Source organism: Lepisosteus platostomus, chromosome 6, assembly GCF_059453375.1.
Source record: "Lepisosteus platostomus isolate fLepPlt1 chromosome 6, fLepPlt1.hap1, whole genome shotgun sequence".
In the NCBI taxonomy this organism is placed as follows: Eukaryota; Metazoa; Chordata; class Actinopteri; order Semionotiformes; family Lepisosteidae; genus Lepisosteus; species Lepisosteus platostomus.
This window is the reverse complement of record NC_142616.1, coordinates 40,063,233-40,081,285: the sequence shown is the minus strand read 5'-3', so window position 1 is coordinate 40,081,285 and position 18,053 is coordinate 40,063,233. Positions and strand designations below refer to the sequence as shown.

At 36.3% G+C, this 18,053-nt stretch overlaps 1 long non-coding RNA gene across 1 annotated transcript in view; it reads right to left on the bottom strand.

Annotated features, from left to right (window-relative positions):
* Nucleotides 1-1,127: 1,127 nt before the first annotated feature.
* The window catches only part of LOC148661701 (uncharacterized), a 31,810-nt gene continuing 14,884 nt past the window's right edge, over nucleotides 1,128-18,053 (bottom strand). The window contains exon 3 of the long non-coding RNA XR_015939587.1: nucleotides 1,128-1,821. This is a non-coding gene — a long non-coding RNA (uncharacterized LOC148661701). The remainder of the gene's footprint in view (nucleotides 1,822-18,053) is intronic.

The following is an 18,053-nucleotide window of genomic DNA, read 5'->3' as shown; positions in this document are numbered from 1 at the left end:
AATCGAATTTGAAATACACCATCAGGCTCTTCTCAAACCAACCTACTACATGATGTTATGTTTGTGCCTTCTCGTTTTAATGCATAATGTTTTATTTTCTTGTCAAGACTGTTTGTCTATTACATATTACTAAGGCAGGATATGTGTACTGTATACATCCTTGTGTTTTCTCCCACGTTCATCACTACCTCTCTTTTTCTGCTCAGATTCAATTCAATATCCCTGCTCTCACCTACCACTCCTTTCATTACTCTGCTTCTCTCTTCTCTCCAGTCCATAATTGTCCTTTTGCAGTATATTCTCTTATCCTTTCTGCTCAACTTCTGTTAGTTGTTGAGTAGTTGTTTCCTCCTGCCCCTTATGTTACACATTCTTCTCCCTGCTGGCCCTGTGGCACAACAAGATGCCCCAAAACATCAGGACTGCACTCTCTGATGACTCCAGGTCAGCTCCAGCTCCAGGTCCTCAAAACCAGACCCTTTTATATTTCATGACTATTATTTTAAGTGCTGTGCCTGCTACTGCTTTTGCTCTGTTCGCTGTGGACAGTGCTTTTGAGAGCTCAGTATGTAATGTTTTTTCCATGTTTGGATCTTCCCATTGTAAGATCTGATAGACTATTATAACAAATTTATTTTGTTTATTCCACTCTGTTACATATTTGTGCACCATTAATATTTTGGAGCTCACTGGTTGCAAGTGATGGATAAATGTTTTTTCTCCGATAAATATATTAACTTAATAATAGTAATAAAGGCTACTGTATACTGTATGTAGCAGAACACTGAAGAGGCAGAAATATTGTCTGATAATAAAGGATCTGTGGTGCTTCTCATACACAAAACTAAAACAATACTATTTCAAACAGTACTATAAGAGCTCTTGGTTTGTGACTCCATTTGATCTGGCAAAAGATAAATGGCATAATTCCTCGTTAATTAGCTATAATCCTGTAAATCATTGCTCAGTGTACTGGCTTGATACAGCTTCATAATCTGCTCATTAATAAAACTTTCAAAATGAGCCTAATTATACAGTACCAAACCATTGGTAGTGTTATTCATTAAACGTTACATAATCGGCTTTTTCTTGCATTAGCTATTGCAGTCTTAAGAGGGCAATCCAGCAATTCATTTATTGGGATGCTTAATGTACAATTAGATTTTTTACCTTGAATAAAATACAAAACAAACTTCAAAACATATTTCTGAATGTTAATTAGAATCCCAGCTACAGAACAAGTGCAAAGCTTTAATGGATTTCATTAAACCATTAAAAATAAATGCATAAGCATACAGTATTTCAAGGCATGTGGGGTACATGGCTGCTATTAATCTTTAAACATGTTTTTTTTCTTCAGTTTTTCAGTTCTTGTCTGAGCAAGCACAACATCAGCAATAAAAGCCATGCTGCGAATCTTTGTGTACTTTTCAATAAAGGATACAGCAATTGTACTCGTAACGCCTCAGGAAATAACCCTTGGTATCCCATAGAGTTAGATCCTTAAAATAATTACCACAGTTGTTCACTGTCGCTGTCTAAGTACCACAGCATTTGCAATAGTCCATCATGTCCACAAACATTTGTACAGCTAATGGGCTCATAATGTGTCACATTTCCCTCACCATGATTCCCAGCCCTCCTACACCTCTCATTATACTCAGGGGTGCTGTTTCCGCAAGACCAACAGGCAAAAACGTACATTCTTTTTTTTCCATTTTAATTAATTTCGATTGGATTAACTTTTTTTTTTTACATTTGTTCGTAATATTCCCACACGGCACTCCTGCAGCACATCCGGCCGGGCTTTTAAAAACAAGCCTAGAGGAAAAAAAACCAAAACAAAAATCCAAAATTAAAAAGAAGGAGACCTGTAGCAAAGGTCATAGTCACAAACCTTTTACCACAGAGAAAGAAAACCAGATGAGTGGGATATTGAAAATCTTCTAGAGATTTCAAATGTTGATACAAATCCTTCTTTTGGAAGGTTTTTTTTTTGGTGAGTTTTGTTACACTGTATGTTTTTTGTAACTTCAGTGCAGAATTAAGTGAGGTTAAAGATATAGAACATAATAAAAAAAGTTACAAACCATAGTAGGTCATCTGAGCCATCTTGCTATTTTTGACAATGCAGACTTTAGAAAAGCTCATAACAGGTTCAAGAAACAGGGCTACAAGCTGCTGCAAAAAGTGTTTTCTTAACTACACACACATTATAGTTGGCTCTTGACCAAATATCACTTGTCTGCTCCAATAGAAAATACCAACCCTTCAAAACTGCTTCATTTACAAAAAAACATTACCAAGAAGGAAAGGAATTTAATTTAATGAAATCTTAAATTATTAAGATAACCAGAACAACAGAATGTTTCTCAGGCCTCGATGGTACATTGTAAAGGTTCAGTGGCCAACAGAAAGTATAATGAAGAAGACTGTTTAGACAGTTCCTTCTCTCACGTACTGTAGATTTTAAATGAAGAATTTTAAAAAGAAGTTCTGGTTCGGAGGCAGCACCAAGCAAAAAGTTGAGTGATGGCTACGCCAGGACTTGTGCATCAACCGGTGGCAATAGAATATGTTATTCTATTTCTAATCACTGCATATATCATATCCTTAACATATGAATTACTTTCTCAATAAAGGCCCAGAGCTGTTTAGACCCACCTTCAGTCTCCCCAGAAATGAAAGCCTCAGACTTCAGATGAGTGCTTCTCACAGTGATTGGTACTTTTGTGATAACAGTATGGCCAGGATGCATTTCTGAAAGAATAGCAGGACCCTGTAGTTGAAGAGGAAATGAGCCCTCACTACACTACATGTGCTTACACATTTCCAAGGAGGCTGCCCAGTTCTTTGTATAATACAGGAATGAGAAATACCAGATTCCAATCTGATGAACAGGTCACACCAGGTCGCTGTGATAGTGAGATGACCTATGTGATTCCCAATCATTTACTTTGTTTTTGCAAAATGACTAGCCCCTTGTATGTCTTCATTTTAGTGAGTTTCCTCCATTTAGTGAGGACATGACAATATTTAATAAATATACAGTTAGTTAGATTTGCAGTTAAGTCTCACTTTCATCAATATTTAGAACTTACATAGACCTAATAAACCTACCTAATGGCAATTTAGTTGTCAATATCAGTTATAAATATACAATATCATTAATGCCAGTGCAGTTGGCAATATGGATAGCACTCTTAATGAGAGCTGTTAAATTGGTATTTTGTGCTGCTTCTTATCTCTTGTGATTCTGAAGAGGAATGGGAAAGACAATGTGAATTTTTTCAGTTATTTTTATTTATTTTATTTCATACGTAACCATATACACACAGGGGCTTATAGACTATAGGTAACCTCACGCAGGGTCTATACAGAAACTTGCTAAAGTTCAATTTCTTTGTATACTAAAAACAACTTCCTAAATTTGGTCTTTTGGTCTTGGTCTCAAATTTGGTCTTCCATTTTTGTTTATTTTTTTTACATAATAAAGCTGGACAAACACAAACTAATTGCCTGTATCTCAGTACAGGAACCTGAAAATATTATTATTGTTGCCTTTGAGACATGCTTTTCAAATTTTCAATTTAATGTGATTTAATGAAAATCTGAAAAGATTCCTCAAGGCAGAAAGTTGCATATTTTACTTTGCAAAGATGGAAAATTGCATCATTTTTTCTATACTAAATAGATATCAAACTGTAATAAAGAGATTCAAATATTATGTTAATTTTAACTTATAATTTATGAATGGGAATATTCTTTAGCATAATAGTTCTTTTTGAAATGAAAGCTATTCATTCCATTTCAAATCAATATCACCTACAGAGGGCTGTAAAATATTTTTTAATCAAATAATATAAAGGTATAGCTCCAAGTGCCAGTGGGAAATGATTGCAGATCAGTTGTTCATAGACAAAAACATGAAGGAAATGTGCATTAGAGATAATTTATAAAGATAATTGAATAATCTTTTATTATCCCTTGATGAACAAGGTGTGCATACCCTACCAAGCTTACTAATCTTGAAATGTTCTGAAGCAGGAGTGGCATAATGTAGCCTCAAGTGCCCTAAAGATTGTCCACTGTGTACTGAGCGTCAATAGCCCTAAAGGAAGCTGCTCTTCAGTGGTGGATGAAGAATGTCCTCTCCTACTGTACCTGTGAAAGGTTTTGAGATCCTTCAGGATCCAATGTTCATTACAGAAAATATCATTGCTATTACATTGTTGTTCTGTCCTACTGGTGAATATTAGAATCTGTGATATCTGGCAAATGGGGCTTTCAGCAGTATTTCTGTGTTTTGCAGAAAACTTAACCTTCACCTCCTATTTTCTAAAAAAAAATCTCCTTCCAATTTGCACATTCCTTTAAGAAATAGTAAGTGAAACACACATTATTTCTTTACAGCAATGACTGTTTCTAATTTCATGCTACTAATAATTACTAATATGCTTATTTAAACAAAGATTTCAATTATGAAGTCATGGAGCTTGATGATTGCATACAATTCTTCTGTCTCCAGGTTACTCTGCTCTGCAGCTCCTCTATCAAATTCTACAAAAACCTAGTTTGGGTTTTTTTAGGCACTGGTGTGACCACAGCGGTTTTAAAAGCTGCAGGCACCATGCCAGAACTCAGGGAGACATTTGTTATGTTAAGTACCAAGGGGCAAAGGGTAGAGAAATAGGAACAAAATAAAACTAAAAAAATAGAATCCAACTAAAAAAGTGGGTTTAATGTGATCCTGTTTTGGTAAGTTGAGAAGTCGGGCATAAAAAGAAGACTGTAAAGTCATGCAAAGAGGAGAGAATTATATTTAGGTCTGTATTTCAGACTTCTATTGTAAGCTTAATTCTAATTTTCGAGTATTTATTGTGTTGCTTTGCTTTCCTGCATTGCTTTCATCCTTTCCTTCACTGTTTTACTCTCTTGAATCATCAGTTCTTCTCATCACCTTATTCTTGCTAGTCACTAAATACCCAAATAGTTTTCACTACTAGTTCTGTATTTGGTTTGCGGCTCCTAATGAGATTGAGGTGACAACCATACAGGCATGTTTTTATAATTTAATTGAAAATAATAAAAAAAAAAACAAAGGAAAAAGCTTTGGGTATGTCTGGAGTCTTTCTTGGTATGGCGTCCTATTTATTTGATTCATACACCAGACTTGACAATAATCAAGCACCATCTGCCTTGCAACACTGCTCAGTTGCACCATGGCTTTCTATATCTGACCTCGGACAAGTTAAGTTGATTGGCACTTCATATCAAATCTATCTGTCAATACGTCAACCTTTGTTTAGTTTTTGGTTCATATCAGGAATTGAGGGGTCTTTTTTTACCTAGAGCTTATACATGAAGCTTGAGTTCACATTGTGTTTGTATTGAATACAATACCAAGCACTGTTTTTGTTGGTGTTCATTAATACCCTTTCCCCAGTCAACACTGTTACTCTCGGACTTATTGCAAGCTGTTGAAGGGATTCTGATGTTTTCAAGATCACACTGTAGTTCCTTCAGCAAAGCAGGTAAAGTTCAATGGTATGACTTTTGTGGTCCTGGTCTGAGATTATGCTGTAAGCATTTTGTCTGCCACTTCTCTACTGGTATATTTTGCTGTGTTTTTAACTTTCTACAAGCTGCCATAGAATTTCCTTGCTGTCTTGTTCTAGTACTACTATGGACTTTGCCTGCAAACCTGCTCAATAACTTGAAATAACACCTGTACACTTACTACAGCTGTGCTGAGTTTCCTTGAGCTCCTGCGATTCACACTGTCCATCTATACTCTTCCTTCTGTGTTGGCTGATCTTGGATGTGTTGTACATCCAAAGTACCTGCACAGAGGTGTTCTGGGGGGGGAGGGGGGAGTAGCATATGCACACTGTTAACAGTATTGCATCTGCTTCTATTGTGACAATCTGGTCGGATTGACATAAACACAAAAGCTGCTCCTACATCACAGAATAAATGCCAGTGTGTCGTTGCCCTTTACCTAAGACCGCTACATTGTCTGAGGGATTCTTTTTTTGTTCCGGTAAGTCAACGTGACATTAGATTTGCACTTCTAAACACCTGCTCTCTAAATAGCTAATTCGCTGACGAAATCGTGTTGATATTCTGTGCTAACCAGATTGGCAACAATCAAATTAGTTTCTTTTATTGAATAAAACTGTTCCTCCAAATGGTTTTACTTACAGTATGTAGGGAAACCCTGCTCTACCGGTTGCGGTGGTGGTTTGGCTATAGTCTATAGAGAGGAAGAATTTTAGCATTTACCCTTTTCAGTTTTTTTAGTCACTAGATAGTGACTAGTTGGCTTTGAAAAATGCCTTTTAGCTAGCAACAGTATGAAAGAACAATTGCAAGTATATTATTTGACTTTTTGATATTAATCCTATAACCGCAGAATGTCAAGCTCATTTCACACTTTTTATTTATATACTTCCCTTTGACTATATAAGATAAAACTGCTTCTTAATAAGAACGTGGTCAATTACAAAGAAATGTTTGTAGAGAAAAAACAACTCCTAATATGAAAATTAGAATGAGCTTTCCTGTGTGAATTTGCTGCATAAAACTCATTGCATTTATCATCTCGGTGGAGAGGTTACTCACAGATCTGTATAGAGACTGCTCTCAGATCTGCATGATTACATCCTTCCCCATGCGCATGAATAAAGGACTCACCTTAACCACACCTAACCTGAGTGAAGAGTTTTCTTCGACAATTTCTAAACTTTTCTTTGACAATAGGAAGGATATAATTATCAAGAAACTGTTCTTCTAACATTTATTCTAACATCTCCTTTGAATACCTTTCTCCTAAACTCTGTGGCTCTACTCTAATGCTAATTGTACTTAATCAGCCTCCTCTACTTTATTGCTAATTTTACTTAATCAGCCTCCTAAGTCCTGCCCTGTGTTTTTATGTGAACTATCTAAACTGTTGAAAATGCTAAGTACTGTACTATGACCTGTCCAGTATTAATGCTCAGTGATTTTAAAATGCATGTTGACTCCTTAGACTGTAAATTTCCTTCTGATTTTTTGTGTTCAAATGATCTCACATTTCCCACCCACATTTGTGGTCACACTCCTGGTCTGTGCTTCTGGCCTCAGAATTTGTGATGTTCATGACCTTGAGCTACTGTACAAATTTCTGATCATAAGGTTGTGTTATTTGATGTGTGTATCCCACTTTCTTCAGTGAAATGTAAATGCACAATTTCTTTGAGAAATCTGAGAACCACTAATTTTAACACTGCATTGACAAGTACTTTTGATAAACTTGCCCTTAAAATGTGCTTAGTTTCTTTTAAGCACTCCTCTCCATGGTATACAACTGAAGATTTCTCTTTGAAACTAACTGGTTGGTGTCTGGAGTGCTTACGTACAAAAAAACAAAGCCTAGTGGTTCACAATCAGGCGTATACGACAGAGATGCTCTTGCGTCTGCCAGATCCTCCTATATGTCAAATACAATCAGCTCTGAACTAGGAAATCATAACTTGGTCTTTTCTATTATTGCTAAACTCATTAAATCCCCTGACAACTCTGCTAGTTCTTTCACCCCAACCTCTGTCTTACGTTTTTGTAATTCTTTCAATCCAAGATTGATGCTATAAAACTACAATTAGCTTGACCACGTCTTGGCCTTGTTCCTGATCCAGATAACTATTTGAGTCCTAGTCTTTCCATTGACATTTAGCTTAATTAATTCAGAACAACTTACAAAAAATTATTAACAGCTATAAAACAACTTCTTGTCACCTACAGTAGATCCCATCTCTACCCGTTTACTGCAACCTTGCCTGCCAAGCATCTGCCCTTTAATTGTCAATATTATTAATAGCACCCTTTCCATAGGTTTGGTCCCCAGTCCTTTAAAGACTGCATCAATCAATCCAGTACAAAAAAAAACATGGCTTAGATAATGATGAACTACAGACCAATGTCTAATCGACAAATTCTAAGTTTTCACATTTTTAGAACGTGTGGTTACAATTCAATTACAGTTTACATGATAGCTAATGATTTACTCAAACCATTCCAGTCATTTTCACTGTAATTATGGCACCGAGGCTGTTCTTGCCAGAAAAGTCTGCCATAAGAATAATTTTCTAATGCCATCTGACTCATACGTATTCTTATGCTCCTTGATCTTAATGTGGCTTTTGATGCAGTAAATCATCAGCTGTTGCTCAAATGATTGCAAGAATTCTTGTCCATCTATAGTACTGTCTTTATCTGAATCCACTCATGTCTGATTGACATTTTGTTTTCATTGGTCCTCATAAGTTCCCCATGGCCACCAGTCAATCATGGTATGCCACAGGGTTCAGTCATGGGCCCTTTGTTTTTTATTATTTATGTGCTTCCTCAGATAAAACACAAACATGGTCTTCAGTTTCATTCAATGACACTCAGATTTACATTAAAACTCATTCCCCCTCTGATCTCCAGTCTCCATTACTTATCTCTTGTCAGTGTGACAAGCTCTGGTGGACATCAAATTACTTGAAGCTAAATACTGACAATACAGTGGGCAGAGAGCTTCTCAATAATTTGAATAGCTTTCCCATTCACACAACAGCCATAGTCAGGATTCACTCATTTCTAACATCAGGTATTGATTGATAAATAAGGATTGATTTTTGCAATGCGTTACTCTACAGGCTCCCTAATATTCTTCTCGGTAAGTTGCAATATGTCCGAAACTCTGACTTATAACTCACACCAGACCCTGGCAGTATATCACTCCAACCTTAAGACTCTACACTGAATGCCTATAAAGTCACATATTCAATATAAGATCTTTTAAGGCTTTAAATAATTTGTGTCTATCATACATCTCTGAATATCTTCATGTTTCCACTCTGTTCCGTTGAGGCTAAATCTTAGACTTTTGGTGCTTTTTCCGTTGCTGTTCAGGCTTATGTCTGATTGCCCTACAGTTCATCCTGTATGTTCTTGTTTATTTTTTCTTTTACTTTTTATTGCATTTTTGTCTTTTTCTTTCTTTATCACTATGTACAGCGTCCCTGGGTTTGGAAAGGCACTTCATACATAAACATTATTCGTATTAGTAGTATTAAAATTGCTCTCCAACTGAAATATTCAATCCCCTCTGCATTGTCTGAAGCTTTTTTTTTACATTTGCAATGCAGATTGTTGAATATACAGCATAATACAAATGTACTCAGAATGTCCACAGAAGTGTTTTGTGAAAGCAGGAGACTCATATGAATGGTTTCAATCAAGAGGCACACACACTGAGTCAAGAACCTTGAGTCCTCCTTTGTTGATTACTCTCATTAGACATTAAGTCCCAGGAGTCTTCTTATTACTGTTTTGACATATAGAGTCTCTGCTGGATAGAACATTAAATAGTTCAGATATATTCAATATATTATAATTAAGATATTTAATAAAAGGATTAAGTAAAGCTTTTACTCTGTGTGCAAGAAGGCAAAGATTTAGTCCTCCACAGTGCTACTCACATGGTATCTCTATAAGCTTCATTAAAATTAATCTCCCACGTTGTTCTGACATTATTGTTTGCCTCACTTCTGTTGCGTATTTGCTGCAATCTGACGTTATTCAATGAAAAAAAAAAGACTTTAAAATTGGATTGTCTGAGAGGAAGGTTATGTTACATTTTGTAAACGAGTATCCTCATTACAATTCTCCTTGGAAAAGTTACAACTGTCCCCTAGTGCAAGATTAGAAAAAAAAATTTTGGGGGAAATGATTCAATTGTGCAAACAGGGCTCGATATTGTACTTTTAAGCTTTTTGTTTCCCAAGAGAGAACAGTCTAATTTTAAATTGATTTCCAGAAAACTCAGTTATGGAATGAACTGACTCAATTATCATTGTATTTGCCTCAAAATCTGTTGCGCTACTCCATTATAATACAGATGCAAAACCGTAAAAATGAAGCACTGCCATAACTGTGCCTCATTTTAATTGAATGTGGGCTGCTGAATGAGCAATTTATAAAAGTAGCCTACCAGGAAAACAGAAGTAAAAGACTAGCCCTACAGAAAGCTGTAGGTTTTTTAAACATTTGAAAAGAACTGACTGAAGCTGAAGAATTTAGTTAATAGTTTGTTTTGTTACGTTGGAGACTGTTAGAAATGATACAGTTCAGTGATGGCAAAGCAATAAAAACGTTTCAATGAAGATTTAAAAGAAATTAATCACTGTGAAACTCTTTCACTAAAAAGCAGCTATATGGTGGTACAGTGGTTGGTATTCTTATTCTTCCTCATAGTGCTGGGGCCCTGGGTTCAGTTCCAGACCTGGTGTACTAACTGCATGAAGTTTCTATGTTCTCCCTGTGTTTGCGTGGGTTCCCTCTGGGTGCTCTGGTTCCTTCCACATTCCAAAGATATACTGGTAGCTTAATTGTCTTCTGGGAAACATCGACCGTGTGTGGGTGTCTTGTGTCTGCCCTGTGATGGACTTTGCCCTGTCCATGGCAGGCTCCAGCTCCCAGAGACACTCATTTGGATAAGCTAGTTAGAAATGGTTGGATGGACGAGTTAAAACTATACTTGCTCAAGAACACATCAGTTGCCTTTTGGCCATGGCGGCTGTAATAACATCACTTTCTGTGTTTCTTACTAAGATCATACTCAGCAGACCCTGGAATTTCAGGAGAATGATTAAGTTGCAACTGAGTTTTATGGCCCTGAATTGAAAGTTTATGCCACTCGCATGAAGATCCCCACCGTTTGAGCTACAGTAGGTTCTAATTTGGCAGAGTTATAAATAGTGAAAAAAAGAGCAATTCCAGCTGCAACGCCTGGGAAGTACTGGCGTGAGTTAAGGTTGCTGTAGCAACAAGGCTTAATTAATTTATCTTCCTGATTCTGTAATTCCTTAAATACAGCATGTTTCCTGAGAGTGCTGAGTGAAAGGAGATGGCAAATTTCATTAGTTCCCTTTTCTCCCAATGGCCTACAGTCTCTAGATGTTAGTCTTCTTGTTACATCTGATAATACTTATGTATTATAGAATGAGGTCATACTCTATAACACAGATTCACACCAGTTATGCTAAACCTCATCAGTCTCATTTACATAACCAGTCAGTAGGTAGAAAACATCTATCTAGAAAACATGGTTCAAGATAAAGATTTGAAAATGCTAAAGTAAAAAAGCCTGATTAATTGTAAATGCGTGAACTTTGCTAAAACTGATCAGCATCAAAATTGGTTGTATGATTTGTCACGCAGTACAGTATGACCAGTGCAATTAAAGGAGGTGAACAATTATTATGAATCAATGATTTTTTAATCTTTAAGTTAAATGAAATTAGTTTGTTAAAAATACAGATTCTTAAAAATAAAATTATTCTCTACAGAAAGCTTGTAAGATGCTCAATGCCAGTAGAGATTAATTTATGACACACGTCATGCATGTTAATTATGTGCTAATTAACATGCAAGACAAGCGTCTAAAAGCCCAACTGATTATAGTCCATGTAAAGTGTCAGCTCTCATGTTTGCCGAAGATGTTTAGGGTCAATAAACCCAGTTCTAAGGCTGCTTCAAATAGTGCAGTTAATCAACTGATTGATTACCGTCAATAAAAGTGGTCATACCTACAGTATGTGACATCACAGTTGTGACACTCAATCACTGTCTGCTTTAATTTTGGTTATTGTTTTTTGTCATCGTCTACCACATTTCCACAGACAGTTAGAACATATTAGAGACCAGTTTCTAATAACACTGTTAGGTGGTGCTGACTTCATTAAGTTTGCAATTGTACTGTTTTAGAACTATCTACATTGTGTTAGCAGAGATTTAAACACAGAAACAGAATTACTTATGAACATCTACATTATTTAGACCATTACGGAAAAACAACAACTAAAAGATGTTCTCGGAAAGACGTTCTTGGTTTTAAGTGCACTTCCACATAGTTTCTACATGTGCTCTCTGGTTTGTGTTTTTCAGAACAACATTTGATCAGGGGACTGGTCCACAGTTAACTGAAAATCTTAGATAAAGGTCTAGATTGACAGAAAACAGAAACAGCTGTGTCAGGTAGTGTGGAACAGCTTCAACGATGTGAGATGTGCCTTTGTTAGGAACCTCTCCATTTCAGTGGTTACATGCAGCTTGTCATGGCTAGTTATGGAACACACATCGGAACTGAATTCGTATTTCTATTTTGGAGCAGTGACAGAAATTGACAATATGTATTACTGGGATGAAAACTTTGTTTTAAATAAATTATTTAAATAGTATGATTACTATTACTATTTAAATAATTTATTAATAAGGGGTATGCTATCCCTTTATATTCGTCTGCTTGTTTCATCTTAATTGGAATTTGAACCCTTGAATGTACATGTAATGGTATGATTTAACGTTTCTCTTCATAATTTAAACTGATTTGAAGTGCTGGATAAAAGTACACTCTACAGGCATTGAGAATTTGCCATTAAATTATACTTTTATGTACATGGCAAAGCAATTTGTGATTTACAAATGCATCAGGTAACTTGACTGCATGGGCATTTCAGGTATATTTTTGGGACCACTTGGTTTCATGTCTGCAATGCTCTATCAACTAACAACAAAGAAGCCAGTTTTGCTTCTCTCCCAACCTGCAAATGGCATTTGAATGCTCAATACAATAAAGCTCATTTTGTTCATTGGAGGTCAGAAATATATGCCCGTATCTGCAAAACACAAAAAATAATCTCTTTCAGTTTTTTTTCCAGTCTGTATTGGTAAGCAAAACACAACTAATGTCAAGTGTAAGAGGTTCTAGATTCTGTAGGGATTTAGGGATGCCCTGTGGTCTTTGTATAACATCATAAATCGATATGTAAGATATCTCTGAAGTTTCAAGAAGCCCAATCCAGGGTTAGGTACTCCTGACATCCCCCTACTTATCTCTCCCCCCTCCCCCTCCGCCTCCCCTTAGGAAATGTAAAATAAACACATCCCACTGGTGAAAGGAGAAGAAAAAGGACCATATGTTCTTGATTTAAACAGCAATTGTATGGGAGCTTCTTCAAGCCTTCCTGTAAACACTTTAATTTTCTTACAAAATCAATGTGTGAGTGTTTGGTTTTTCGAAAGCATCCTTCTGCATCAACATATCTGAGGAAATGATAAGTTGTTTGCTTATATTTTGCAAAGAGCAAGATGAGGGGGAGGAGACCACCCTACGAGAATAGTAGTTAGAATGCCCCAATGCTAATACTGCATACTGTAGGTAAGCATGGCACTTTTCCGTTCTTCCATATCTGGATCCACTTCAAGGTGAAATGCTGACCCTCATAGAAAAGATTTAAATATTAATACTTCTACGCTGGTTTCCACAACGGGCAATATATTCAGTGGTGCTTTGGCATAAATGCTTTGCTCTAGGTTGGAATTTTGATTTCTAATATGTGATTGTATCTGGCTGGAGGACTAGATTGGAGTGGATGAATTCCTAGGGTTTTCTAATGAATGAGTGGTGCAGACAATTCACATTGCAGGACAACATTTACAAATCAGAGCATCAGTGCCATCACCTATTCTACTGTGGTCTCAATAGTGATGATTTTGGAAGTACATCCTGAAACAGGTGTACATACATATTTATAAATCCTTCAAGACTGACCTTCAGAGCACAGTATGCCAACAAGTGACAGAAGACACAAAAAACACACAAAGAAACTGACAGATAAACATGAATGACTAACTGTTCTCCATCAGGAGACTTTCTGACCTTAATTTTCCTGTTCCTCAATTATAACCTTGCGAATGAAGAACAGTTCATTTCAAACTTTTGGTATGCAAGTCTCACAGAATAGTTCCTGAGATTATTTACGGGCTATATTATTCAAACAAAAATAAAAAGCATTCTCTAAAGACATACAATATTTTGTCGGAACACACCAATATCTTAATGTCTTTTGCACATAATGCACGTTTTGAAAAATAAAACGCATCAGGCACAGCATGTGAAACAAAACAACAGCATTTAAAGACAAGAACTGGGGATGATTCAGATATAATCCACCTCAGAATGTGCCATCAAGGAGAGGAGAATACCTTCCTTTCCTTCAATGTTTCCAATTTTCCTCACTTAAAAGGTGAAAAAAGGACTGCAATGCTTCACTTAAGGTAATGAAAAGTTATGCCTCTAAGTATACAGACACATAAAATGAATAGCCCTCATGTGCTGTGGTGAAGATAATTGCATGTGTGCTGCTTTGCAAAAGTGTTCATACCTTGCAGAGTTTCTGTGTATTCTGGCTTTAAGGCTTGCAGTCATGACACTTTGAAGTACAGTAGCAATTATTATTTTATACATACACAGCTTACTCCACACATTCAGAATTCAACACAAAAAGAATGCAGTAAATATATAATTAATATGAAATAGAAGTAGAAACATTATGATGACATAAGCGCACGTGAACTAGCTGAGTGCAATGAAAGTGGCTCACCTGATTTCAGAATAAATATACAGTACCTGTCTCTGTTAAGTCCCTCAGTCATGGATTGAATTTCAAGCACAGATTCAAACACAAAGACTGAGGATCTTTCAAAACAGGGATGAAGCTGTATAAAAACTAAATCAGGGGAAGGGTAAGAAGACATTTCGAAGTACCTTAATATCTCTTTGAGTGCAGTTGTATTGATTATTAAGAAGTGGAAGGCACCAAAACACTGCTTTGATCAGGATAACCCCCCGCAGCCTTGAAACTGGCTAGGGATGCCACCATGGGGCTAATGGGGAATATGGAAAAGTTCACTGGCTGAGATGGGAGACAATGTTCATGTTTCAACAACATTACATGTATTGAGTATTGAGTATTTGAGTCAGAATACTGCACTTACGCAAGTGATATATCTAATTTCTTAAGACTTCCTGTGATTTATCTTGCTCTTAAAAGTTTTGAAAAAAACAATTTTTTTAAAATGTGTGTGCCTTATTTTATAATTTCACAAAAAGAGACAAGACAGGTCTGAATACTTTTTCAAGGCACTATATGAAGGAGGAGGCTCTTTTCATCCACCTATCAAGGCTGCGAGGTGTGCCAGCAGCCATACTGCATAGCAGACCAGACGGTGAAGCTTCCACTACATTAGCTAGATGATTCATTCAGCTTAACTGGAAACAGTTTGCCTCTTGCTACCATCACCACTTGCACAGAGACTAAAGTCTGTTTACAAAGAGTTCAAATAGAAAACCTTGAAATTCAAAATAAAAAATAAATCAGAAGAATGATTCTTGGCACCCACTTTTTAAACTCAGTCCAACAGCTGCTCGGCCTAGGATATCCATAATGGCAGACAGGTAATTTCTTCCATATATCACTAGTATAATTCCAAAGTATAGATCCATGTCAATCCGGGGACAAGTACCCCTCTCCTACACTTTTTTGTTTCTTGTGCCTTTTGTTGGTCTTAATACCACTGCTGGACCTGGGTCCAATTCTGGACCGGGGGTGCTATTTGCATGGAGTATATGTTCTCCCCATGTTTGTGTGGGTTTCCTCCAGGTGCTCTGGTTTCTGCCCACGGTCCAAACACATAATTGCTTCGGGGAAAATTGGTTCTGGTGTGCCTGTGTTTGTGGCTGTCTATCTGTCCTCCGATGGAGTGGTGTCCTGTCAAAGGTCTTCCTTGCCTTTTGTCCAGGAGAGTCTCCAGCTCCCCCACATCCCTGAATTGGAAGAAACATTGAGGAAATATATGGACGAACGTACTACCTTTTTGGGTACATACATTTAACTTATATATTCATATATATATAACTCTACTTAAGACAGACAGTGAAGTTGCATGTAACTTCACTAATATAACTTAACTATATTAAGAGGCATTAAAAACACAGGAAATATAGGAAGAGTATCTGAACTAAAGGCCTTTTTGTATCTTAATACCTCTCATCTTATTATAAATGAACATCTACATTCATGGATTTCATCCCTTTTTAAGGTTTTTATTTTTCAGCTGAGAATTTATATATCCCTTATTTTTGGCAAATAATTGTACAAGCACAGAGATTTCCAACTAAACTGGAAAACAACAAAATAAAATCAGGTGGGTAGCTGCGTCAGCATGCATAGGCTGCAAAGGAACAAGTAATAGGTTTATTCCATGCTGAAAAAAAGAAGAGAGAAAACACAACATTTCGGCCGTGGAGCCTTCTTCGGGTGTGTGACACCTGAAGAAGGCTCCTATTTTGCAACAAAATAAAATAAATTGTCTTGTGGGTTATGGGTTTGTTTCACATTGGACCCATGTAGTTCTTTTTTTTTTCTTCTGAACAAATAAAAGCAGACTCTGTCAGGATTCAGCTTTGTATTAATTGTATTAATTTTCAAAGTTTTCAGGCTTTTACTTTAGCTTATTTTCTACAATGGTTACTGGTTGGTTATCTGTGGTGTGGCTTTACAAAGAGACAGATAATCTAGGTGCTGTTATATGTAATGTCAGAATCACACATTCCCCATGCATAATCCTTAAATATCCATGACGACTCTTCATTATTAGTTTAACAATAGTAGTAATTGTACTCAAATCTATAGACAAAAATTAACAGAATATTGTAATTGAAATTGTTATAACACACAACAAGCCAGTAGGCGCAATGTATGCACTTAAAATCCACTGTCTTTTGCCTGCATTTTTAATTAAAAGTAATAGAGCTTGGCAAACTGAATGTTTTATCTAAAGTGGTTGCTAATACTCACTCGAGCTCATAAGTGAAAGACACCACCAATAACAGCTTGAAAGGCTTTCTTTTCCCCTGATGGATAGGTTCCCCCCATCCCTCAAGGACATATTGTACTAATTGATGTTTTAGTTTGGGTTCATTTCACATGTAATTTTCTCTGACAAAATAAAAGAAAAGTCCACCTTGATTCTGCTGTCAGCACATTGTATTCATCTTGCAAACACGTTGCCCCTCACTCCTATAATACTCCACATCATCACTGAGGCCTGACGTTTCAGTGGATGGCAGTATGATTTTCTTTGGTGCTGTCCTTGGTACATGAGCTTCATTCATAACCTCTAATTCAACACGATGTGTTGATTAAACCGCTTCTTCACGCAAGGTCCAAGAACAGCAGTCTTGTCAGAGAACAATAGTGTGTTTACAGAGAGCAAACCTCTTTTCATATTGAAAAATGAATGTTTAGTGTAATTATTTCAAATTTGGGCTGGCTGTTTATGTTAAAAGGATCATGTAAATAACATAACAGACAAATGATAGACTTGTTTGGATGGAAAACAGGAAAGAACAATGGTCACAGGGACTCAATTCATCTAACTGAACAAGGAGATAAAACAACTGAATAGCATGTGAAGGATAAGCAATTACAATACAGAGTTTTTTATAAACTGTCATTTGCAAGACATCAGAATGACAAATGAGATGTAAAATGGTTGCTGTTATGTGTTTTCTATTGTTTTCGTTTCTTATGACCTGTTTCTTATAGGAAACAGGGAGACAAACAGTTTTTCTTGTTTTTCCACCTGTGCAAATTAATAATTCATGTTATTTTTAAAGTCACGCTTCTTGCAGAAGAGAATAGGTTTTTTAGCAACCTGTAAGTAATCTTGTTCACATATTCATAAGGTAGGCACAATGTGGCTAACCTAAATTCAGGATGGAACAGACATGCATGAATTATTTTGAGACTGTACCCTAGGCTTCCCTGTTCTTTTTAATTAAACATGCACTGAATAGTGCATCAGTGCACGCCATTTCTAAACATAATTTGTTTATGCATGTCTGTAGGAGCTTTAGAAGAAAAAAAAACAGTTTTTATCGCTTTTTAAATCAATTTAGTTTGGCATTAGTCTGAATGAAGCCAAGGGTACAGAAAGCAAATGACCTAAAAACACCTATTACAGGCAGGTAACAAAATTACATATTACAAATTACAATTACAACTGTTTTATTCTGAGAAAAATGTGAACACACTCTGGGTCAAAAATGTGTCTTATGTATAAAACTCTAAATTAGAATTGAATTTAAATTACAAAAATATTATTTAGAACTAATTTTT